This window comes from Mesocricetus auratus, unplaced genomic scaffold (assembly GCF_017639785.1).
Source record: "Mesocricetus auratus isolate SY011 unplaced genomic scaffold, BCM_Maur_2.0 Super-Scaffold_100028, whole genome shotgun sequence".
Taxonomy (NCBI): Eukaryota; Metazoa; Chordata; class Mammalia; order Rodentia; family Cricetidae; genus Mesocricetus; species Mesocricetus auratus.
The window spans coordinates 14173793-14199502 of record NW_024429209.1 but is presented as its reverse complement, the minus strand read 5'-3'; the positions used below and the strand labels follow the sequence as shown (position 1 = coordinate 14199502).

At 53.7% G+C, this 25710-nt stretch overlaps 2 long non-coding RNA genes across 2 annotated transcripts; one reads left to right on the top strand and one right to left on the bottom strand.

Annotated features, from left to right (window-relative positions):
• LOC110341715 lies at positions 1 to 22893 on the bottom strand. The gene is made up of 2 exons (XR_005871658.1): positions 22675 to 22893; positions 1 to 374 (listed from the first exon to the last, which is right to left on the bottom strand). It is a non-coding gene; the product is annotated as an uncharacterized LOC110341715 (long non-coding RNA).
• On the top strand, positions 20369 to 24049 carry LOC110341716. Its single transcript, XR_005871657.1, has 2 exons — positions 20369 to 20609; positions 23138 to 24049. It is a non-coding gene; the product is annotated as an uncharacterized LOC110341716 (long non-coding RNA).
• The last annotated feature ends 1661 nt before the right edge of the window (positions 24050 to 25710 follow it).

The window sequence follows — 25710 nt, the reverse complement described above, 5'->3', positions numbered from 1 at the left end:
TGAAAACATGATTCAGATCCTACAGATCTGTGCTCTTTCGTTTATTCACCCACTCATTGTTCATTCATTCATTCCCTGTGGCAGTGTTTCTGCCAGGCACTGAGGAAACAGGAGACACAACAGACTCATCATGCCTTCCTGGGACCAGAGGGGACGCAGACCCTAACTCACACAGTCACTCCATCTTGGAACACAGATAGCTGTGAGCTCCAGCATTCACCGAGTGCCCCTGTGTACCAGGGACGGTGCCGGTTGAGCATGGTGGTGTGGTGTCTCCCCCTAAGAGGTGGATGCCCAGGAGAGGAGGTGGAGCTTCGGATAGATGGTGGCTCTGAGAGCGGAGAGTGTGGTCCTTAGCAGGCAGGGAGGGCTTCCTGGAGGAGGAGGAATGATCAGGAGCTGGTTAAGTGAATGCCCTGGGTGAAAATCAGGACGCAGTCAGGGGGGTGTTAGGAGGAAGGGCTGAAGCCTTGGAGGGAGGAGGGGCTGAAGGAGACAAGGCTGCAGGGGTAGCCTGGGCAGCAGGGTACGGTGGGCTGCTCTATCATTTCTGCCCCTGTCTCTTGCTCTCTGCCTCTCTGTCAGCATCTGCCCACCTCTCGGTGGAGCCTCTTCCCTTGCCGGTTTCCTACTCCATTCTCCGGTGGGTGAGGTGTCAGCAAGTGGCACGGTACTGGGAAAGCCCAGGGCAGCAGGCAGGAAGCGAGGTCAGGCCACAAGGGCGGCGGAGCCCGGGGACAGGCCGTAACTGAATGTTCTGTTTTGGAAAGACAGGACTGGTCAGGGGCGAAGGTGGCTGACCAGGAAACCTGACACCCTGGCAGGGCTCTGCCCGCCCGGCCACCGCGCTGGCCCTCTGCCCTCTGCCCTCCCGAATCTTACCAGGAGAGGCGAGGGGGCGACAGAGGGAAGGAAGGGAAGCCGGTGGGACTGCACACTGTGGCCGGAACAGGAAAACCCTGCCTATCTCCAGAGGTTTCTCTATGCTGTCTCTCACCAACCAGTAAGCACTTAGTGAATGAATGCCTGACAGGGCGTATTGTGATTTAAAACCAAAGCTTCAGCCGGTCTACCCAAGGTAGGGGCAGCTTTTCAGACCCCTGGCTCCAGCGGCCTTGTTCAGGATCTCTGCCTCTCTATGTCTGAGGGGGAGAGACATAACCCCTCCCGCTTGGGTAAAGATTAATGATGTTTAATACTTGCATTATCTCAAACCATTCCAACACACAGGCAGTGCTCAATAAAACACAAGCCCGGGCTACTAGCAGTAGAGCAGGATCAGCCCAGGATCCTGGCTGTGACCTTGGTTAGGAGTGACTGGTACCTCACCGAGTGCCACTCTTTGTCCAGGCCTGGAAGTGACTCTAGTCTAGAAGTGAGCTGTGCAGAGGCAGAGTCCTCCGTCTTACAACAGCTTTCTTGGAGGGGAAACTGAGGCCCAGGGAGAGAAGGGGTCTCGGGGTCACCAGGGCCATACGCACTTTCTCCTTTGAGCTGGTCTTGTATCCCAGCACCCCGCCCCCCAGAAGAGCCAATGGCAGCCCCAGCCTTTATGAACTTTTGGTCTTTCTCTTGTCTTGGGCTAGGCAGCTGGAAGAAAAGGCCACATGGCTCTTGCCTTGAGTGTCCCCAACATGGTGGATGATCTCTTTAATCATTCATTCTTTCATGGAGGAGTGGACCACAGACAATTCAGGAAGTATGGAGAGGACCTGCAGGAGGGTTCTGGGCCCCCAAACCCAAATGCTCTGACTGTGTGACATAGCTGTGTGACAGTAAGCATGTAATCCCCCTCCCTGAGTTTTGGTTCCCACCTGCAGAGTCCACGCTGGGTTGTGTGCAGAACTCAGGGGCCAGATCTGGGCTGGGCGGGCGCTCAGAGTTCAGAGTGGCTGCTAGCATGGGGAAAAGACTCGAAGCCCCCTCCTATCCAAGACCACAGCCCACCCAGGCTCTGCAAGGCCAAGAGGGGCTCCTCCTAGTCAGTGTGGCGCTAGGAGCTTGAAGGACAGATCTGTGCCGTCTTTGTACTACAAAGTCCTAGACAGGTCTCCACGGCATTTTTCTTTTGTCCCTCAGTGGGGCACGGACAGGATCACCACTTGCCTGTGTGATCATGACTCCATGAGTGTCAGAGGCCAGGGTCCCTCCAGGTACTGTGGTGAGGCCTATGGACAGGTGTGCTGCTATCCAGGAACTAAGAAGGGATTGCTGGCTCAGTCACAGACTGACACATTTACAAGGGGCATTTACAAGGCCAGGGACAGGATGGGGGGCGGAGTCTCGACCTAAACCTGGAGGGAGTGTCAGGAAGTCAGGCCACAGGCTACCGTGGCTGTACAGGTCCTGGGAGGTGGAGAAAGAATTCTGGGCACCCCCTCTGCTCGGGCTGCTTGGCAAGATGAAGGCTCCCAGGCTGGTGAAATGCCTCAGTGGGTCAAGGTGCTTGCTGTATAAGCTTGGCAGACTGAGTGTGGTCCCAGGAACCCACAGGGTGGAAGGAGAGAACCAGCTCCTCAGAGTTATCCCCCACAAGGGTGCTGTGAAACACATGCACACACATCATACACACAGGCATTGTGCACACACATCATACACACACACACACACACACGCGCGCGCGCGCGCGCACACACACACACGCGCACACACACACATGCCATGGGCATACCATCTGTGCATATATATCATTCACACATACATCATGCGTGCACATGCACGTACTCTTGTTCTCTCTCTCACACTCACACACCCTTTCCCACACTAACGATCGAGTGCTCTTAGATGCCTTTTCAAGATGGAGGCTTCCCCAGTACTCCTCAGAACTGTGGAGCCGCCTAGGTTTCTTGGTTTCTGTCACCTGTGGCCCAGAAGCAAGTGACAGGTGACCCTGTGCCTGACTCCAGCCCTAACCTTGCCTTCTTCATATGCACTAGAGAGCTGCCTTCAGAAACCAGGTCAAGCCATACCTCACTCTGCCCAGAACTCCCCCTGGCTCCCCGCTACCGCAGAGACAGGACCCATGCTATGGGAAGGCTCTTACCCCTACCTCCCTTCTCCTGTGCACACGGCCCCTCTACAGCTGAGCTCCTCTCACTCCACCCCTCCCTAGAATTGCCTTCCCCCAGCAGGCTTTGCTGTCTGAAGCAGGAGGGATCTAGTTCACCTCCTCAGACATGTATCACCTTAGGTGCCAATGTCCCCAGCGGATGTCCCCATAGGCACAGGTGAGCACTGGAGGCCAGGAACAGAGGCAGCACTGCTCCTGAGTCTCAGTTTCCCCATTTGGGACAGTTCCCCTCCCCCCAAGGCCATTACAGTCCCATGAGCTCATGCTTCTGAAGTGCATGGCACCCAGTGGGAGCTGGGTCAGTTCTGGCTCCTTCCAAACCCAACTGCAGGCTTGCTGTCCCCACTGGTTATTTTTAACTATGACTCTGGGTGGCTGGGCACACTCTGGCTCCTAAGGCTACATGGCTAGGAGGCCTCTCAGCTCTGGCACCCTATGCTATGGGACTTTGGTTTGGGGACTGCAGGGAGGTCCAGCACCAGACCTGACTGCTGGCTTTGATTCGTTTCAGACCATGTCACCGCTGCTGCTTCTATGCTGGGTACTGGCGTATCCCAGACAGACTGGTCCCAACACCAGCTGGTGTCTGTGGAACTGGACTGGGCACTGTCCATGCCAGTCTGAGCCCTGAGTGTCACCTCCCAGACTCCACAGTATTTTTAAACGCCAGCCTTGGTTATCCTTGCCACATTCCAGCCGGGACTGGGTTGGGCTGCACCAGTTACTGTAGCCATGAGAACTCAGCCTAGTGAGCAGCAGGCATCTAATGGAATCCCAGGACCTGCAGGCCTACTGTGTGCTGGCGTCATGTGGAAGAAAGGCCCCCAGAGTCTGTCCCCAAGGCACTCACTCACTGTCTGACAGGGACAGTGTCCAGCCTGGAGACACGGGGTGAGATAACACCAACTGTCCACGTGGCTTCTTGACTTCTGCGATTGAGGGGACCATCATGAGACTCCAGGGAAGGTGGAGACTGTGGCAACTACCAGTTTCTGCCTGATTAACAGGCAGTAGTGGGCTGTGGCTGGAAGGTACTGGACCCAAAGCCCAGAGAATCTGCAAGCCTAGACCTGTGGTAGGGGGGTGTTTATTGCTTCTTTTCTTTTTCTTTTCATTTTTTGAGATAGTATCTTGCTAAGTTGCTGGGCTATCCTGGAACTCATGGTCCTCCTGCATCAGCCTCCCCAGTTCTGTGACTGCAGACACACACCACCATGCCTAGTTTAGGAGAGTTTGTGCAAAATGACCCTCTTGACTTTTAAATGCTGGGGCCTTCTTAAAAATGTTAACTCGTTTTTCATTTTTATCTGAAGTTTATATACATGAGCGGTTTGCCTGCATATATGTCTGTGTACTACATGCACACATGTTACCCAGGGAGGCCAGAAGAAGCTGTTGCATTCTCTGGAACCCGGGTCAGAGACAGTTGTGAGCCACCATGCTGGTTCTGGGAATTGAACCTGTTCTCTGGAAAATCAGCCAGTGCTCTTAACTGCCAAGCCCTCTCTCTGGCCACCTTTTCAAATGGTTAAAAAAAGAAAAAAGAAAAGACATCGCTGCTTGGGAATGCCACAGGAGAAGATAGAAACACCTCAGAGTGAGGCTCCAGCTCCCACTGGAGACTGTCCCCCTAGAGTTCCAACTGCCGGGCTCATGGCCACTCAGTTCCCCAGGCCCAAGGTTTCTGCCGGGGCAGAAGCTCCCTCCAGCCACCCACAGGACCAGTAGCTGCAGGCAGAGGGATTCATTTCTGCCTCAGTCACCAGAGACCTGTGACTCTAGTCTCCAGCCCTGCTCCTGTTGCTGATACACAGACCAACTCCATAGGGAGTGTGTGTGTGTGTGAGTGTGTGTGTGCGTGTGTGTGTGAGTGTGTGTGTGCGTGTGTGTGAGTGTGTGTGTGCGTGTGTGTGAGTGTGTGTGTGCGTGTGTGTGAGTGTGTGTGTGTGCGTGTGTGAGTGTGTGTGCGTGTGTGTGAGTGTGTGTGCGCGCATGTACCTCTGTGCTAGCTAGCACCCCCAGAACATGGAGAGCTTTGAGCTGTGACACTTGGTGATTCTCCACTGCAATCCTGCTGCTTTGGGGACTTCAGACTTCTTTCATCTGTAGCCTGCCTGGCAAACCCATTTTACCTCATGACCTCTCTAAAGGTTGCAAGTCCCCAACCAACAAGGATTCACCTGTATGTAAAATAGAGAAAATACATCTTTTACATGTTATTTAAAGTAGGAAGCACGTGTGTGCGTGTGCTTGTGTGTGCATGCGTGTGTGTGTGTGTGTGTCTGTGTGTGTGTGTAATGTGAATGGGGGGATGTGTCGTGTGTGTGTGTGTGTGTGTGCATGCTTGTGCGCCAGGGTGCGTTTGCGTGTGCATACACACACACACACACACACACACACACACACACACACACGCCGGGCAGAGGGCAACCTTGTGGAGTCAGTTCTTTCCTTCCACGGGGGATGAAGCCCAGAGTTTCTCTGTATTGTTTTGGAGGCTGTCCTGGAACTCGCTCTGTAGATCACGCTGGTCTGGAACTCACAGAGATCCTCCTGCTTCTGCCTCCCAAGTGCTGAGATTAAAGGAGTGCACCACCAACGCCAGGCTGAAACCCAGGTCTTTGACTTGTGTAGCAAGAGCCTTTATCTGATGATCCATGTAGCTACTCTCTCTCTCTCTCTCTCTCTCTCTCTCTCTCTCTCTCTCTCTCTCTGGTCTCATATGGGCCAGGCCTGCTTCAGACTCCCTATGTAACTAAGGTTGACCTTGAACCCCTGATCTCTGATCCTTCAGCCTCCACCTGAGGGTTGTGTACACCTCCACACCCCATTGAGCTGATGCTCAGGATGCTAGACAACACTCTATCAACAGAGCTACAGTCCCAGCCTTAATACTTGAGATGCTCTGAGAGGCGAGCAAGGTTCATGTGTGAAGTGGGCTTAGCCCAGAGTCTTATCCTGCACTCAGATTCTGTGCACCCTTTCACTCCTTTCTGGGACTTGGGAAATCGAGTGAAAAAACTAGACAGAGGCCTTAGTCCGTGCCTCAGGTCCAGGGGCCTCCGGAACCTCTACTTCTAGCCTGAGGGGTCTGCAAGCTGGTTGTCACACACAGCACTCAGGAACACAGTGCTTTCTGCCCTTAACATTAAATAAACCATAGTTAAAAACATGGATACCACTCCACAAACCCATCACATTCTTTTCTTTCAAAGTCTCTTGTTTTGTTTTGTTTTGTTTTGGAGACAGGGTTTCTCTGTGTAGCCCTGGCTGTCCTGGATCTCACTCTGTAGACCAAACTGGCTTCAAACTCAGAGATCAGCCTGCCTCTGCCTCCTGAGTGCAGGGATCAAAGGCGAGTGTCACCACTACCTGGCTCTTTCGGCTCCCTTAAGTTCCAGGCTGGGCTTGAATACACGGTCCTCCGGCAGCCCTGAGGGCGGGGTTCCACGTGAGCACCTCCTCTTCCCTTCTTTCCCGCTTCCTTCTGATCTATCTATTCCCACCACTGCTGTTCTTACCCACCCTCCCTAGACCCTTGAGTAATCCACATTTCCTGTTTTGTTCTATCAGGTGGAAACAACAGATTATTTTCATCACAGAAATCAGTAAATGTAAAATCCAGGGCACCCCTTGCCAAGACCAGTTGTTAAATGTTTAGCCACAAACCAGACGAAGACATTATGCAGAGAAACATGCAATGTGCCAACCAGTAGAAACTGACCACAGAGGAGAACAAAGCAAGGGAACGGGGGGGGGGGGGGGAGCCTTAGGGCAGCACTGAAGACCGGAAGGTCCTAGAAGGGGGAAAGGGACCTGGGCAAACAGTGGCAGAAGACTGAGGACAAAGGATAGCAAGAAGCTAGCCTGTTGGTTCCAGAACTGGAAGGATTTGGGTGGCCGGGCAGAGTGAGTGATGGGTGGGTAGCGCCGAGGAGGGGGAGGTGGGTTAGGGTTAGTTCATACAAGGTCTCACAGGCCACTGAGAGGAGCAGGATTGTTTTTTGTTTGTCTGAAATGGGGTGGGGACTCCTGCAGGGTTTGGAGCCAGTAGTGAGATGGCTTGACTTGTCTTTTCAAACATTTGTCCCCACTGTAGGTACAGTGGAGCAGAGCTAGAAGCCAGGGTGCCAGGCTTGAAGCCAACTGCCAGAACCTGAGCAGATAAGAAAACTGGGAAGCTGGCGTTGGTGCCGTGGTGGCTGTGAAGGTGGCAATGCCATGTAGGCTCAGGTTGTACTCCTCAGTCTGTGGAGATAAAGTCCTCAGATGCCTAAGTCCTTATGGGAGATCTGTTCTTCCTCCCAACACGCTAGAGGCTTCCACTCCAGATACAATGTAAACCCGCTACATTGTGTCACTTCCTCAATATCAAAGCAGAGTTGCTAGAGGTCCTTGCACAAGACACCCTCTTTCTGAATATTTCCATCCCTGGTTGGTGCGTGCGTGCGTGCATGCGTGTGTGCGTGCGTGCATACGTGCGTGCATGAGTGTAGTTATCTCACCCACTGGGGCCTGAGCACCTGCCTGGACATTAAGGAAAGGGCAAGACCTTGGGGTTCAGGAGCATCTGGGGACACAGGTGGAGACTGGGTCAGCTAGCCAGGTGTGCATTATGGGCTGGGGGCACAAGGTAGTTTATATTGCCATGGCAACGGGGGGGGCTATTCTTCTGGGAGGGGCTGTTGCAAGAAGGGATCCTGGAGTGTAAAGAGAAGCATCAGCATTGAAAACTGAGAGGGCAAAGACTCAGGAAATGGGGGAAAGCGTGATCTTTTGGAGGATGTTTTTGGGGTGTGCACACTAAGCACAGGCTCTTCTACTGATTTCTGCCTTGATCAGCCCAAGGGGGTGGACTATTTGGAGAAGAAAAACTTCAGGGCAGATCACCAAAGGTTACTTTGCTCAGCTAAGGAGGCCAGAGGGTGAGCTGGGCAAGCACAAGCGCCCCCTTGCCCTGCCTGCTGAGCGCCAGCCCCTCATCCATAGGTCGCCTCTTCACCCACAGTCCCTCGCAGCTTCCTAGAGACTTTCTGTTGATGAGCCAGGGAGACAAAGGTGGTGGTGGGTGTGTGGGGTACCGGGGTACCCTGCAACACTTGTTTGTCCTCGAGACTGCAAGGCCCAAGAATCTCATCCCGGGAGCCAGAGCTGGTAAACATGGCATGAACTCTAGTGCTCATAGAGCCAGTAGTCAGGTCTCGTGGGTTCAAAGTTCTGTGACCTGGCCCGGGAATGAGTACCTGCCTGGTCCCCCTAGAGAGCCTGAGCTCAAAGGCAGGTCCCTCACTCCGTGGCTGCTGTGTGACTGACTGAGGGCAGCCCTTTTCCTCTCCAAGCCTTAATTTTAAAAACGTGTGTGTGTGCTCAAGCACCACAGTGAGTGTACAAATGTCAAACGACAACTTGCGGGAGTCAGTTCTCTCCTTCCACAACACAGGTTCTGGGGTTTGAACTCAGGTCATCAGGTAGCATAGCGAGCTCCCTTATTCAAGGAGCCATCTTGCTGGCCCTCCAAGCCTTAAGTTTTTCTTTATTTTTGCTTTTGTTTTTTATTTTGTTTTGAGACGGAGTCTCACATGGCTGGCCATGAAACCATGATGTAGCCAAGTTAAGATTTTGATCCTGCTGATGCCAGGATTAGAGGCATGTGCCACCACCTCTGGTTTCCATGGTACTGGGAATAGAACCCAGGACTTCTGCAGGCTAGCTATAAGCACTGATTGAGCTACATCCCCAGCCCGAGTCTCAATTTCATCCCTGTGCAAAACGATAGCAATGGTACCTGTGAGACTGTGTCTCTGCCCCCTGGATGGCTAGGGGTGGAGAGACGGGAAAACCCATCAGTGCTGGCCAGGGTTGGCCCATGCTAAGCTCTCAACAGATGCTGTCAGCCAGGGCTCGCAGAGTGAATCTTAGTATTTGAACATTTGCTGTGTGCCAGGCTGAAATCTGTGTGCTAATCCAAGTCTTGTTCCCTCTTTATGAGTGAGGGAAACCAAGTCTCTGTGGGCTGATATAACATGCCGTGGTGAATCGCTAAGAGCAGACACAGTCGCCCAAGTTTGAAAGCTATTCTTATTATGTCTTATGTTCTGCTGGCTAGTTGGTGAGTCAAACTCCAGAATTTTGGGATGCAGTTGTCTGTGTGAACCTGTGCCTGTATGTATGGGTGAAACCCCAGCTCCCTTGGGTCATCCAGTTTAGGCTTCAGCCTCTGCATGGGCTGTAGACAGAGAATTCACAGTAGCTGCTCATTGGGAGGGAAGGGCATCGAGGCATAGCCAACCTGGGCCAGTTCCGGGCCCTCCTCTTGATTTGAGAGTCCAGCTGGGCACCATGTCCCATCCATAAACGTGCCCAAAATAGCTCACTGGGTCCCGCCAGGCAGGAGGACCAGGACATCCTGTTCCCCTCAACCCTGGCCAGAGTGACCGTGTACTTGGCATTCCTAGTCCAGGGTGCTGGAAGGGAGGGCAGAGCTCACACTGCCCAAGCCTGGCGGGAAGGAACCAGGTTCCCAGGCACCAGCAGCTGGCCCTCTGAGCTTGCTGCTGGTTGGGCACATGACTGTGGTGAACCCAGAAGCCTCCAGGGAGGTAGAAAGCAAGGCTCCAGAGTCAGGCAGGTATGAGTTCAAATCCCAGTTTAGGCTGGCATGGTGGACCTTGTTTTTATCTCTTGGGAGATAGAGGCAGGCAGATTGCTGTGGGTTTGAGGCCAGCCTGGGCTACATAGCAAGTTTCAGACCAAACAGAAACCAAAAACAAACAAACCCAAATCTCTCTCTCTCTCTCTCTCTCTCTCTCTCTCTCTGTCTGTCTTTCTGTCTCTGTCTCTGTCTCTCTCTGTCTTTCTGTCTCTGTCTCTCTCTGTCTTTCTGTCTCTGTCTGTCTCTCTCTGTCTTTCTGTCTCTGTCTCTGTCTCTCTCTGTCTCTCTGTCTCTGTCTCTCTGTCTCTCTCTCTGTCTCTGTCTCTGTCTCTCTCTGTCTCTGTCTCTCTCTCTCTGTCTGTCTGTCTGTCTGTCTCTCTCTGTCTTTCTGTCTCTGTCTCTGTCTCTCTCTGTCTTTCTGTCTCTGTCTCTGTCTCTCTCTGTCTTTCTGTCTCTGTCTCTCTCTGTCTTTCTGTCTCTGTCTCTCTCTGTCTTTCTGTCTCTGTCTCTCTGTCTCTCTCTCTGTCTCTGTCTCTGTCTCTCTCTGTCTCTCTCTCTCTCTCTGTCTCTCTGTCTCTCTCTCTCTCTCTCTCTCTCACACACACACACACACCAGATAAATGAAGAATGGCAAAGCCCAGCTTGGACATTCTCTAACTCAGTGACTTTTGGAAGGTCACTTGCCCTCTCTGAGTCTTGTTTTTCTCACCTCCCAAGAAAGTGGAGAAAGATTCCTGAGTTGGTGGCTGTGAGTGGGTGACTACATGTTCGAGAGACGGATGGAGATTTTGTGGGGTTTTGCTCCTTTCTGCCCACCCCCAAAGGTGAGCGTGTCATGGTGGATTCCAATGCCCAGGGGACATGAGAGGTGTTCTTGGGACATGTGAATGAAGGAAAGCATGAGTGAGAAACGCCAGTGGGTTTGAAAAGAGAAATTCCAGATGGCGTACGTCAAGATGGGGAAGAAGTTCAAGCAGGCAGGCGTTGAGGGCAAGGTTCAGACAGTGAAGAGGGTAATGAGAACCCTCTCTGGACATGGCAGGCACTACTTGGACCCCAAGAGCATGACAGCACGAGGAAATCCCATGGGCCCAAAGGGGTTGTGAGGGTGGGCTGAGGTCTCACAGTCGAGCGGCCGAGCCTGGGCTGCCCAGCTAAGTTCTACGGTGCACTCTCTCCTCAGCCCAAGCCACATCCATTGTTCCCTCCGGGGAATGTCCCAGGCTCTCCACCTTGCCCAGCATTTCCCTGTAGGCAACTCCTCCTCAGTCTCTGCTTGGATGGCCCTCCTCAGGCAGCCTCCCTGCTTCCCCCTGGCCCCTACCAGCTTATATTGTCCCTTACTGGTGTGCCAGTTTTCACCCCCCCATCTGTCACTATGCTTTTAGGGACAGGAGAGTGGTCTGTTCTTGGATACTTTGGGTATGTGAGGCAAAGCTAACCTCTGTCTTCAGAGAACAAGCCTGGGCCTGGAGACAGGCTTGCTTCCTGAGAGCTGGGAGTGGCTACACGTCTTGGCCCATCCAATACCTTCTTCAGCCTTCTGTGGCTGGCGGCTTCCATGCACTGAGCACCAGCTGGCCGCTTGGTTTGTTGTGGATACAGGGTCTCAAGCATTCCAGCCTGACCTTGAACTCACTATGCAACCTAAAATGACCTTCTGATCTCCCAGCATCTACCTCCTAGAGCTGGGATTGCAGGTACAAATCACTACACTCCAGGAATATGGACTGGGAGTGAAACCCAGGGGCTTTAGGCTTGCCAGGAAAGCAACCCACCCCCACCCCCAGCCCTCCCACCCCCGTCAAAGGAGCCACACTCCCAGCCCAAGCTGCTCCTAGAATGGTCCCAATTCATGGGTGGAAACGCTGAGGCTGGGATTCACAGTGTACATAGAGCTGAGAGAGCCCCACCCCCACGCCCCCAGGACTCCCCCACCCCAAGCCCCTGCCCATGCCTCTAGATGTCAATAGCCCCTTGAGGATCAGAGCACTCAGCCAGGCTCACAACTCCTACCCCGGCGGGTAGGTGAAGGATGTGCCTTCTGCTCCCACTGAACTCTGCCCTGAACTTACCACCTCTTGCCCTGAACCAGGCGGCTTCCTGACCTCACGCACCGCAGGGCCCTGGGTGCCCTCAGCAACAGCGTCTTCCTGGACTCCAGGCCCAGGCATGTCTGACTCCCCTCCTGAGGCTGCCCCGGGGCTCCCTGTGCTGTGGAGGGTGCACATGCCTACTGTGCACCAGGCCTCACTAGCAAGGCCCCGTTTACCCCTCAGGAACCCCGTGGGAGACACTGAGACAGTTGCGGGTGTGAGGGTGGTCAGAGTCAAAGGTACAGCTGGTAGGGCCGGAGCCAACACTGCCATGGTGCTTCTGGGTGCAGAAATGGCCTCCGTTGTAACCTCCTACCGGCTGAGTTTCTGACACACTCCTGCCTCCAGAAGCCCCACGCCAGGAATTCCTGTGGGGCTGGGTGCCCAGTTGCCCCTTTCCAAGTCCTGTGTGTTCTCTTTGGGTGGGCTTCCTGAGGAGGACATTTTCCCTTTCTCCTCCTGCCTTGGGTCTTTGCTGATAGGAAAACCAAAAAAAAGAAATTGAAGGCCCAGTTTAGGAGTCTGAGACTCTGGCTGGGATGAAGCTGGGCTAGAGGGTGGATTTAACTGGCTCTTGTCAGAGCCACCAGGGCCTGCAGGCAGGCGAGGAGGCTGGTGGGTGCCCTTTCTCCCTCCTCTGTGACCAAAGCAGATCAAAGGTCGGGCAGCCATCTGCTCACACACCTCCTTTCCACTCTCTTTCCTTTGCCTACGAGGAAGCTCATCCGAGCCCTGAGTGAGCAGGATGTCTGCCCACCACAGAGGAGGCTGGCCGTACAAGTCCTTCTCCCCAGCTCTGAGTCCCTGGTTCCTAGGCGTCATCTGACTCCTCAATGGGTTGGAATGAGGTCAAGGAGTTACAGTGACCAGGCTGCAGGAGAGCTGCAGGTGTCAGGGGGAGCTGGAAACGAGACGGATTGTACAACCCTTGAAAGGCCCCAGACTCAGCCACTGCCACCTTCAAACTGAGGGACTCTTAGGCAAGGATTTGGGGGCCACGTCAGACCGCCAGACAGTTTCACGTTGAATCTCTGCATGTTTTGTTTTGTTTACTGAGGTGGGGTCTTATGTAGCCCAGGCTGGTTCCCAACTTGATATACAGCCAAGGATGACCTTGAGCTATGAACTATCCATCTTCCCGTATCTTTTCCCTGCTGTCCTGCCTCCTGCTCCCCGCCCGGGCTGGAATTTTTGTTTTCAGTATACGAAGAGGATGGGCCCTATTCTTTCTTTAATTATCTATATTTTGGCTTTTTGAAACAGGACTTTTCTGTGTAACAGCCCTGGCTGTTCTGGAACTCGCTCTGTACACCAGGCTGGCCTCAAACTCACAGAGACCCACCTGCCTCTGCCTCCTGAGTGCTGGGTTAGAGGTGTGTGCCACCACCGCCCAGATTGTAGTTATTTTGAAATACAGCCTCTCTGTGTAGCTCTGGCTGACCTGTAACTCACTACATAGATCAGGTTGCCCTTGGACTCACAGAGATCCACCTGTCTCTGCCTCCCAAGTGCTGGGATCAAAGGTGTGCATACCACAGTTGACTCTAACTTTTTAAAAATGACTTAAAATTCTAAGCTGTTGGACCATGGGGGTTGGATACCATCCCACCTCCAATGGGCTGTGTTTGGCCAGGGCTTCCTTGGGGCACCCTGTGGTCAGAGTCCCTCCCCCATGAAGGAGCCTGCTATTGAAAGATAACCTGTCCCAGGCAGGGAGGTCTTGGCAGCCAGAAGCCACAGGGCAGACCAGGCTGCGAACCTAGAGGGTTCCGGGCTTGACCACGCTGTGGGGAGCAGGGTGCCCACTTCCTGCACACCAGGCCAGATAAGCCAGGCTGGCCTTCCTGCAGAGGCCCTGACCAGCTGTCTCAGTGATCAGGCATTCCAAAGAGCCCAAGGGGCTGCTGTCTAACAAGCGAAGTGAATTTTACAAAGAAGTTCACAATTGCTTGATAGAGGACCATCCATCAAGACCTGCCGGAGCTGAGCTGGGGAGCCGGGTTCCCACCCGCCACGATCTTAAACTCAAGGGACCAGAAGTGAAATTCACAAAGTTCATCCAGATGACATCAGTGTGACAAGGAGAAGGCAGGTGAGGGGTAGAGGGGTTTGGCAGGTGGTTCGGTTGGCAGAGTGTTTGCCTAGCATCCAAGAAGCCCTGGGTTCCATCCCCGTACCGTACAAATAGGCAGAGTGACTCACACCTGTTAACACAGGCAGAGGGGTCACGGGTTATCCTCAGCTACAAAGCCAAATGGATGCCACCCTGGACTTTACAGGCCACTGTCTCAAGTAGGATTGGGGGAAGAGGGCTGGAAGACTCTGAGAAGGTCTTGGAGAATCTTAGAACTCTCTACAAATCAGCCTAGGGTTTCTCTACCTCAGTTTCCCTTCTCTATGGTAGTGCTTAGTTTGCTCGTGTGTGTGTGTGTGTGTGTGTGTGTGTGTGTGTGTGTGTGTAACCCTTATCTGATGTCACAGGTTTTCAGACTGAAACCACAGACATAAATAAGCTATTCTTTGGAGGATGAGATAAGTGACCCAGGCAGGGGTCACAGCAAGATCCGGCATGAATACAGCCACTTGGCTCTGCAGAGGTAAAAGGACCAGGGTCCTTCTCTGATCCACAGTTGTCAGCACCCCATCCCCAGCCACAGAGCACACCCCCAGACGGCAAGCACTGGGCACAGGGCGGGGCAGTCATAAGCCCCATCAGCACCCCTGTCAACACCCATGATGCTGTGGGGAGGCGGCAGCCGGGAACCAGGAACCAGGGAAGGACCTGGCACCTTCTGCCTCTGCTTAACCTGAAAATCCTGTTTGGTTTTCCTGAGCTTTTTGAGACTGTCAGTCAACCTTGAGTCCTCTCTGTGAAGGGAGTGTCAAGAACCCTACTTCCTGCTTCTGGTCTACCTGGCACATAGCCTGCTATCCATGTCAGCCAGAGGGACTCTGTGGGAGCCTGTCGGGACACGTTGTCCCTGCGGCTCAAAGCCGTACCCCCGGCATGCCCTCCTCCGTCCTGCACACATCTTTCTCGAGCCCTCCCTGCCTCAGGGCCTTTGTACTTTCTCCCATCTGACTGCATTGCAGTCCTCCTCCTCCTCCTCCTCCTCTTCCTCTTCCTCCTTCTCCTCATCTGTGCGTGCGTTCATATGGTGAGTATGCTCGCCTGTGTGGACATGTGTGCCCCATGGCGTGTGTGTGGTCAGGGGACAGCTTCGGTGTCTGGCCTCACTTTCCACCTCATTTGAGACACGTTCTTTTGTTGTTCTCCAGGTTGACAGGCCCGAGAGTTTGTTGTTGTTGCTGTTTTGGGGGGGGTTCTCCTGTCTCTGACTCCCATCTTCCTGTAGGAGTGCTGGGATTACAGGGGTGCACCACCGTGCCTGGCTGTATATAGGTTCTTGGGATTTGAATTCAGGTCCTCAGACTTGCTCAGTGAACACTTCTCCCTCTGAGTCGTCTCCCCATCCCATAATACCGTCTAACCAGAGACCAGCTCTGATTTTCAAATAGCACAGTGGCGCTGTGCTGGAGGCTGCTGGCTCGCCTTGCTTTGTTCCTCTGAAGCATTTCTCCCACCACACTTTCAATATTTGTTTATTGCCTTTGCGCCCAATTCCCAGGGACTCAGGTTTCTCTGTACCCGGGGCCACCTGGCACACCATGTGAACACAGCCAGGCTGTCTGTTGCAGAGCTCAGCGCCCAGCACCAGGCTCAGGGCAATGAGAATCGTGAAGTATCTCACACTGAGGACTTAGGACGTCGACCAGCCAGCTTAGTGACAGTCACCTGGCTTCTGAGAGACATCACATACTGTAGGCAAGGTACACAGTCTTGATGCCGTGTCCCCTGAGGTGATTCTGGAAGTTGGATATGTAACACTTGGGCCCTGGGTTTGGCTCACGGTTAGTGTTTAGCCAAGGTCATTACTAATGACCACAGTAGCATGAGGGGACCATAAAGACCAGGGCACTTAGTGGCATCTGGTGTCTAGACCCAGAAGCCCCTTAGATGAGTGTGCTCATCCCTGGGAACTCAAAAGGAGGACTGAGGCTAAGACCTTGGGGGTCAGAATGGGAGAAAGGTTTGGGTTTTGTGGGGTACCCAGATGGACCCTGGGTAAATCTGATCAGCAGTTAGCCTCAGCAGCCTGGCTGGAGTGGGGCATGCGGTTCTGAGGACTGACGGGGCTAAGCGGTAGCTGAATAGTGGGGAATGGCTAAGGCACTCTGAAACCAAAGACTGAGAAAGGTTAGGGTGAGAGAGATTAGTGGGGAGCAAGACACCAGGACCCCATTGTGTGCAGAGAGAAGCCAGACACAGAAGATGCCATGGTGGTGACATCAGCTCTACACTCAGGCTCTGAGGTCCTTTCTCTGTAGAAGGGGACAGTGTCACTCACTCAGCCAGGCAGTTCACTCCTGGCCTAGAGTCCGTGCAATGCCATGCTCCGTGTCTCCTGCTGCCCCACCACAGACAGATGTGTCCACGGCACACGAGCCATTGGAGAAGGATGAGAAGCCCCTCGGAGCAAAGTCAAGCCCACCATACCCCGGCAACTGCTGGCTTCAGAATGGACAGTGAATAGAGGGGCGGAGCTCCTCAGGTGTGTGCTGAGGTTCACTTCATCTGCAGGAGAACCGAGGGTTGGGGGGGGCGGGGACTTATGGCAACGTCCTGCAGCCAGAGATGACGGGCATGCCTGGGAAGATGGAGATAGGCTGGTGGCAAGTGCAGGAGGGACTTGGGTGAATGGAGCTCTGTCGCACAGTGTGGCCTGCCTGCAGCCGTCCAGCTCAGAGTGTACCTCCAAGGGCAACACCTCCTCTGTTTGAGTCTGGTGTGGTGGTGCACGCCTTTAATCCCAGCACTCAGGAGGCAGAGGCACGAGGATCTCTGTGAGTTTGAGACCAGCCTGGTCTATAAGAGCAGCCTCCAAAGCCACAGAGAAACTCTGTCTCGAAAATGTTGGCTCCTGGTTCAAGGAAGGGACCGACAAGGTCAGGAGAGAAGCCCCGTGGGAGGATGGTGGGACGGAAGAGGAAGATAAAGGTCTGCAATGCCTGCATTGAGCTGCTCTCCCAGGAGCCCTAGCCCCGCACCTGTGCGGCAAGCTTAGGCCCACCAGCACACCTTCCTTCGGCCCTCTTGGATTTGGGGTGGTTGCATGGGTGATCTCAGCTGGGAGTGGTTATGATCCAGGCAGGGCCGGGAAGGCTTCCTGATGAGGAGACAAGTGTGGCAGGCCCATTGCTGCCCCTCACCTTTCTCCAAACTCTGACCAGGGTGGGGAATGACGGAAGGAAGTGCAGCACGGAGTTTCCCTGAGGGCAGAAGCCACACAGCGGGTTGACTGAGCCAAAGCTGGGGCAGACTGAGCAACTGCAGCCTCCACTCACCTGAAAGCCCCACACGCCTGTCCCTGAAGCTAGGGACAGTAGCACACGTGTTGGCAGCCAGGGTCTGTGTCCCCCACAACTGACAACTGAGGACTCTGGAAAGAGAAACCCTTCCTCCATGACAAAGCCATTTTGACTTGAAGTTTTCCTATGTAGCACTTGGCAGTTTCCAAGAACAGTGGAGTCCTGTGATGAACCAGCTTCCAGACATTGAATCAGCTGGACTTGGGCTTGAGAGACGCTGGGGAAGTTCCCTTCCTTCTGCTCTGAGAAATACACTAAGAGAGCCAAGCAGAGCCGGGCGGTGGTAGCGCATGGCTTTAGTCCTAGCACTTGGGAGGCAGAGGCAGGCGGATCTCTGTGAGTTTGTGTCAACTTAGTCTACAAAGCTACATAGAGAAACCCTGTCTCAGAAAGCCAGAGAGAGAGACAGAGAGATAGATAGAGAGAGAGAGAGAGAGAGGGAGAGAGGGATGGAGGGAGAGAGAGAGAGAGAGGAAGGGAGGGAGGGAGGGAGGGAGGGAGAGAGAGACAGAGACAGAGACAGAGAGAGAGAGAGAGAGAGAGAGAGAGAGAGAGAGAGAGAGAGAGAGAGGGAGGGAGGGAGGGAGGGAGGGAGAGGTCTGCTTTTGTTCCCTGTGAGGGGTTCCTGACTCACAGAGTTCTTAAGCATGTTTATTTTGCTGGAAGTTTCAGGGAGGAGGAAATGGGACCCGGGGCTGCTTGGCTCTGGGACGAGATTCTCTGTCTCATTTGTAGGTGGGTAAGGTTACTCAAAAGTCAAAGCTTTTCAAAAATCCCGCCTTAAGGTAAGCCAGCCCATTCTATCAGATGCCACCTGGTGTCTGAGCAGCAGAACAATAGGAAGAAGGTGACTGCATGAAGCAGGCCTCTCCTGCGGCAGGCATCTCTAGGCTGTTTGGAAATCACTGAGTCCAAGCAGGGCATTGCCGGCCTTACAGACAGACAGAGAGTGGTGGATACAGGCCCAGAACGAGAGAGCTGGAACTGGTGTCCCAGAGTGTTGGGGACAAAGAGAAAGTTCAGTAGCCACCTCTGCTTATCCTGCCACCAGGCCAGGGTCTTCCTACAGATGTCTGGGCATCATCAGAGGCAGTTTCCATGCGCACCATTGTCCTAGTTACTTTTCTATTACTGTGGCAAAGGGCCATGACCGAGGCAACTTATAAATGAGTTTGTTACTTTAGTCTCAGGCAGATTCTTAGGACATGGGCTGGAAACAGTCACATTCTTTGCCAAAATATAATGAGAATGGTCTCCACGGCCCACATTGCTCTAGTGCTGTAGTCTTCCAAGCTCCTACTAGAATGGCCCCTTAGTCTCTGCTTGTAGAGTTCAGCCTCTTTCCTGCTCCAAAGTCTTCCTCCCCAAAGCAACACGGCCAGGCCTGTCACAGCAACAGCCCACTCCCAGGCACCAACTTCTATTACTTATTGCTGGGGAAAGATGCCATGAGCAAAGCCACTTAAAGAAACAAGAATTTATTTGGGACTTATGGTTTCAAGGGTTAAAGTTCATGTGGCAGAGCAAAGGCATGGTGATAGGAACAGCTGAGAGCTCACATGTTGTTCTGAAAGCAGGAGGCAGAGAGCACACGGGAACGATGGCTTTTGAAACCCAAAGGCAGCCTCCAGTGACACACCTCCTCTAACAAGGCCACACCCCTAGCCCTTCCCAAACAGTTCCACCAACAGGGGACTACGTATTCAAACGCGTGAGCCTATGGGAGCCACTCTCATTCAAACCACCACACCCAGGCACACTCACACACACCCAGGCACACTCACACACACCCAGGCACACTCACACACCCAGGCACACTCACACACACCCAGGCACACTCACACACACCCAGGCACACTCACACACCCAGGCACACTCACACACCCAGGCACACTCACACACCCAGGCACACTCACACACACCCAGGCACACTCACACACCCAGGCACACTCACACACCCAGGCACACTCACACACCCAGGCACACTCACACACCCAGGCACACTCACACACCCAGGCACACTCAGACACTCCCAGGCACACTCACACCCAGGCATACTCACACACCCAGGCACACTCACACACACCCAGGCACACTCAGACACTTCCAGGCACACTCACACACACCCAGGCACACTCACACACACCCAGGCACACTCACACACCCAGGCACACTCAGACACTCCCAGGCACACTCACACACCCAGGCACACTCAGACACTCCCAGGCACACTCACACACCCAGGCACACTCACACACACCCAGGCACACTCACACCCCCAGGCACACTCACACACACCCAGGCACACTCAGACATTCCCAGGCACACTCTCACACACCCAGGCACACTCAGGTGTAATCAGACTTTCCTTTGGGCCACCAGCCCACAAATAATGACACAGAGACTTATTATTAATTATGAAAGCTCAGCCTTAGCTTAGGTTTGTCCCACTAGCTTTTATAACTTAAATTAACCCGTATTTTTATTAATCTACATTCTACCGTGTGGCGTCCTTTCTGCGTCCTACTCGTTCTGCTTCTCATGGTGTCTCCTGGCATCTCTCGAATGCTTAGATTCATCTCCTAGTTCTTCTCTGCCCATACTTCCTGCCTAGCTATTGACCATGCAGGTCTTTATTAAAACAATCACGGCAATACATCTTCATATAGTGTACAAATATCTCACAACACCCAGGCACACCCAGGAACATCTGGGCACATCCGGGCACACACGCACATAGTCACAGCTGCATCTCTCATCTCTTCTCATCTCTGACGAGTATCCTGCTTTCCCAGACAATATTTCAGCTTGGCCGCACCAGATTGGTACAGGGACTAACCTCAGTCTTCAATGACTATAAAAATGGAGACATCATTTATCTTAAACCATGGGGAGGGGGCTGTCCTGGGGTCTCTGCCTGTGACTGATGTGTCTCTGTGTCACCGAGTTTGGGTGACAGCCCTAGTTCATCAGGGCCCTGGCCCTTCCTCCCACCCACCCCCACGCCTGCAGCATGCTTTTTCTTTTGCCATCACTTAAAAATTTTTTTTGCCAATTTGCATTTTTCAAATACTTCTTCTGTGAACACGCTGTGTTTGTATCATAACTGAGAGAGTGTTTGCAGGGCCAGCACTCAGGCTCTGGCCAAGTTAGATAAACAGCCTCACGCACAGCACAAGCAGAATAAAAACTTCCGCCTCCGCTGCCCAGGCCTGCTTGGCCAGGAGGCGTCATTTCTGGAAAACTGTGGGCTGAGGCCCAGCCCCTGGCAGCAGCCATGTGTCCTGGGGCACAGGGCCAGCATCTCCGTCCGGCCAGAGGTTGGAATTATCCCCCCCACCTCTCACACGAAGGATGAAGGGTAAGTGGAAGGAGCCTCTGGCCCCTCCCAGCCTCTTCCCCCCTCCCACCCCACACTTCTACCATGGGCCTTTGCACACTGCTCAGGACCCCGATTCCTTTGCTTTGCAAGAGGCCCGGGACCAGGCTCAGCAGCGGAGGTGTCGAAGTGAAGGGGGAGCAGACTCAGGTGCCACCTTGTCACCCAGGGATCACAGAGACGGCGTCTCCCTACTTCTGCCCATTGGCAGCCTCCCGGGGCGTGCCCGGACCCTGGCTCTCACTGTGTGGGATTCGGGCATGGAGACCCAGCTCAGGCCCCCTGCCACAGGGTCCCTGCCACAGGGTCCGTTTTTCTTCACTGCTCTCATTTCAAAATCTTTTTGCCACCAGATTTCCGGAAGGGCAGGAACAAGGGCATGGCCTTTACAAATATGTCAGCATCGAGCACTGGGCAGAGTCAGTGAGGTGAATGGATGGATGGATGGATGGATGGATGGATGGATGGATGGATGGATGGATGGATGGACAGACAAGTGGCCAGAGGCAGAGGCAGAGGCAGGCTTCACTTCCAACCTGGATTTCCCTTCTCCAAAGTCAGTCTCTGTGTCCACAAGCAAGGAAAGCGGGAGCCCTTACTTATGTCACAGCCTGTCATGTGGGAACTCTGGGTCCCCAGAACAGGACAGGGCCACTTGCTCAGGCCTCGGGACTTCCATGGAGCCCTCGAAGGCCCCCCCCTCCTTAGTCTAGTTTATTTTTAGCGTGGAGCTGGGGCCTGGCTCTCTCCTTAGGAAAGGTCCTAAGGCTGAGGGAGGCATTTTGAAACCGGGTGGGAAAGTGGGTCAGGCCAGAGCTGGCACTGCTCCAGACGATAAGGCTGGGAAGTTTAATAACGTGAGCGGCCGATCCGTGACATAACTGAGAGGAAACGGCAATTAAGGGGCGATTGTGCAAGCGGGCGAGCCTCCTTCGCAGCTCATAAAAGGGAGGAGGGAGAGGCTGCACTGTCATTTGGGCTGCACACACCGCCTGTGGAGCTTAGGCAGTGACAATCCCTTCACTGGGGTGGTGGCCACCTCCTCTGACCCCTTCAGGACAGGGGGACCAGCAGGGACCCTGGAGGCTGAGAAGCTCCCTAGCCAGCCTGGCTCTGCTGGGGCTGCATGGAGAGTTGCCAAGGAGCCAGACTCTGGGGTGTCTGGGACACAGCTTCTGGGTGACACAAAGTCGCTTTGCTTAGCAGGTGAACTGAAGAGGACACCCCTGACCCTCCCGCCTCACCCTCCTGTACCCCAGGGTACTGTGGGTCTTCAACGCCTCATTTTTGTGTCTCTGGTCTTGCCAGCTAAGCCATCTGTTTTATCTTCCTCACTGGTCCTGTTCCTTCCTGAACGGCAAACGCTCACCACAGGACCTTTGCATTCGCCGTGTATGGCCTTGGCTAGAATGCTACTTCCGTCACACGCACTCGGCTCCCTAGTGCCGTTGTCTTTGCTCAAACGTCAGTCTCGCATCAAAACCACGACTGGCCAGTCCTCCTGGGGACAAAGGCCCACCTGGTGCTCCTCTACCTTTGTCTGAAGTGTTTGCCACCACACAACCCCATGCAATTGCTGGGGTCCCGCACGGGCCCTGCGGCACGTGAGCACCCTGTCAGGGGGACTTCTAAATATCCCATTCTAGGCTGCAGCCCCAGCACCAAGAACGTTTGAGGATATGAGGGTGCTTAGTAAGCCCTGGTGAATGAATGAGTGAGTGAACAAAAGGAGTGAAAGACTAGGTTAGTGAATAGAAGCACAAATGAATGAATGAATGAATGTGTGAATGAGCTAAGGAGTGAGTGCATACATGGATGTGAATAAATGGATGTATGGATGAGTGACTGCAGGAATGCATTAGTGAATGTATGAATGAGTGAGTCAGCAAAAAAGTGAATGAATGAGTGAAAAATGAATGACTGAGTGAATGCATGGATGAATGAATATTGCTGTTATTACTGACTGAATCAAGAGTCAGCCTCGGCCGCCTCAGGATTGAACCCCCTTAGAAGCCGATGGCAGCAGGAAGGAAGTGGGGTTACCAACCTGTTGGGGCAGCCAGATGCTCGCATCTGTCCGTCACCTGTGCTCTGCTAGGGTGCTGGCCCTCCCAGTTCCTGGACCTTTCTGGATAGAGTGCTCTTTGGTGTAATCCCGCGGCTGCCTGTCCAGGTCACACCTCTTCAGGAGTGGCTGCACACGCAGACCCACAGGCAGGGACACCCATGTCGTCCTCACACGCTCCTGCTCCCTCCCAGAGCTCCAGACCTGGGCTCACATTCACACACGATTAAACAAACACACCCAGCTTCTCCCGAACACGCCCCAGCAAATAAGACCTCATGCCCAAACATGTTGGCACACTCAACTACCCACTGTGGTCTTGCCTGAATGTACACACACACACACACACACACACACACACACACACACACACACACACACACGGCAGCACATTCCCCCATGCTCCCCAGCCACGCCTCCTGAGATGTCTGCCCTTCTTCTGCAGGGCACTGTCTCCATGAGGGACCCTGAGCATCTGGAACAGGGAGCCTCATCGCCGGTGCCCACCCTGACCCTGGCACATCTTTGACATGACCTCTGCACTCGGTCCAGCTCATCACAGAGGTGCGTGATACCCACGTCATCCTTGACTGGGCTGCCGCAGGGCATGTCTGCTGGCACTGTCCTGGGCACCTACCCACTTCCTCCCACCGTGGGCGGCAGCCTTGCTGACATCAGCCAGCTTAGGGCCTGCCTGGCACCTCTCAGAAAGGAAGGAAGCAATCTGTCCCTACCACAGGGAGCCAACAGGAGAGGTGACCAGACCCCTCATTCACCTGGACGGTGCATGGCCTGGGACGGGGAGGCTCTCAAAGGGGTTCATGGAGAACTTTCCTTTTTTTACCATCAGGGGACCCTAGCATTTCTGTCAAGAACACAGGACCAGGACCTGTGGTGTTCTGAGCATGCTAGGAGTTGTCACTTAGTCCTCAGAACAGCTGTCACCCCACGTGACAAGTGAGATTGGGTCAGAGTCCCCATGGCCCCAAGCTCCTGCCTCAGCCTGCCCTCTGTGCTGACTTGTCTCCTGGTATTTGTATGGGGGTTCATTTGTTTGGTCTCTGTGAGCCCCGGTATCCACAGTCCTCCTCCATACTTCCATTTGTTCTGGGTTCGGGGGACACCAGAGCAACGCTGCATCAGCCGCATTGGACAAGACTGAGACCTGGGTGTCACTGGGACAGTTGGCAAGGAAGGGCAGCGCGGGCTCCACCCGGGCCAGGGTCCGTCTCCAGTGTCCCTTGTACTGTAGGTGTCAAGGCAGGAGGGACACTGGGCTTGACTCTGAGTCTCTCGGGCAGGGAGACAGGTGGGAAAGAGTCTGTATGACGTCAATTAAAAACTTTTGCTTAAAGAATTTTTTTAGATTTTATTTATTTATCTATATCTTTCTTCTTCTTCTTCTTCCCTCCTCCTCCCCCTCCTCCCTCTCTCTCTCTCTCTCTCTCTCTCTCTCTCTCTCTCTCTCTCTCTCTCTCTCTCTGGCACACACACACACACACACACACACACACACACACACACACACACCACTCACCAAAACAGGGCTTCTGTGTGTATTCATGGCTGTCCTGGAATTCAAACTTGCTCCACAGACCAACCTGGCCTTGAACTCAGAGATCCACTTGTCCCTGCCTCCCAAGTGCTGGGATTAAAGGTGTGCACCACCACTGCCTAGCTAGACTTTGTTTATTTTTATTTCCTGTGTCTGGGTGTTTTGCTTGCATGTGTGTCTGTGCATCACAGGTACACGGTGTTCAGAGACCCGAAGAGGGCATTGGATCCCCAGGAACTGGAGTTACAGATGGTTGTGAGCCACCTTGTGAGTGCTGGGGCTGGATCCAGGACCTCTGCAAGAGCAACAAGTGCTCTTAATCTCTGAGCCATCTCTCCAGCCCCAAGCTTTTTTGCTTTTTAAGAAGAGTGGAAAAGCAGGACATGATGGTTCATGCCTGTAACCCCAGGTCAGGAGTATCAGTAGAGTTCTAGGCTAGCCTGGGCTACAGTGTGAGAACTGCCTAAGGTAACAAAAACAAAACAAAAAACTAAAGCTGAACTTAATGAATAAGACAAGCTATGCGGGCTTGCTCTGATGAATTCTGACTGAGAACCAAGCAGGGCGATTTCCTAAGTGGAGGCCCCAGCCAATCCCAGCGGACTGCACAAGCACATGTCAGTGAGGAGTCATCGGGAGTCCCACTGTCAACTCCACAGGCCTGTGAGATTCTTTGGCACATTCTCAGTCCCTTTGCCCCTTGCTGGGGCCACATGGAACACAGGTAAGGAGACTTCATACTTGTCCCTCAGCTTCCTATGGCTTCTGAACTCTTGCTACAGTGACTCCCTGGCTCCCTGAGAACCTGCTGCGGATCCATAACAGCCACCACTGGGGTCATTTTGGCACTTTGGGTCAGGTACCACAGTCCCCACATGGGCTGAGAAATTGTCAGCTCGGGGCAGATGAGTGAGAAACCCTCAGACAAAGCAGCCAAGGGACTCCAGGACCCCAAGATCAATGCACACACAGGCAGGGGACTCCAGGACCCCAAGATCAATGCACACACAGGCAGGGGACTCCAGGACCCCAAGATCAATGCACACACAGGCAGGGGACTCCAGGACCCCAAGATCAATGCACACACGGGCAGGGGACTGGGACTCCAGGACCCCAAGGTCAATGCACACATAGGCAGGCCCTCGACTTGAAGCAATAGAGCAAGAACTTCAGCCTGTGCATAGTAGGCACGTACTAAGTCTCTAGAACCTCCCACAGACTAACCAGCTCAGGCCTCTAATTACACTGTATCATCTCCTTCCACGACTGGGGAAACTAAGACACACAGGGGACAAGTTGCATCACCAGGAGAGGCAAAAGCCAAGCCGTGTTCTTGCTCTGTGGCCACTCCCGCTGCCATCCACCCCTGCCCACTCTTGGGACCATCTCCTCTCCACCTCAACTCTGGCCTGGTGACTACAGGATCAACAAGCCAAGGCCAAGAACAGGACTCTGCACCCAGC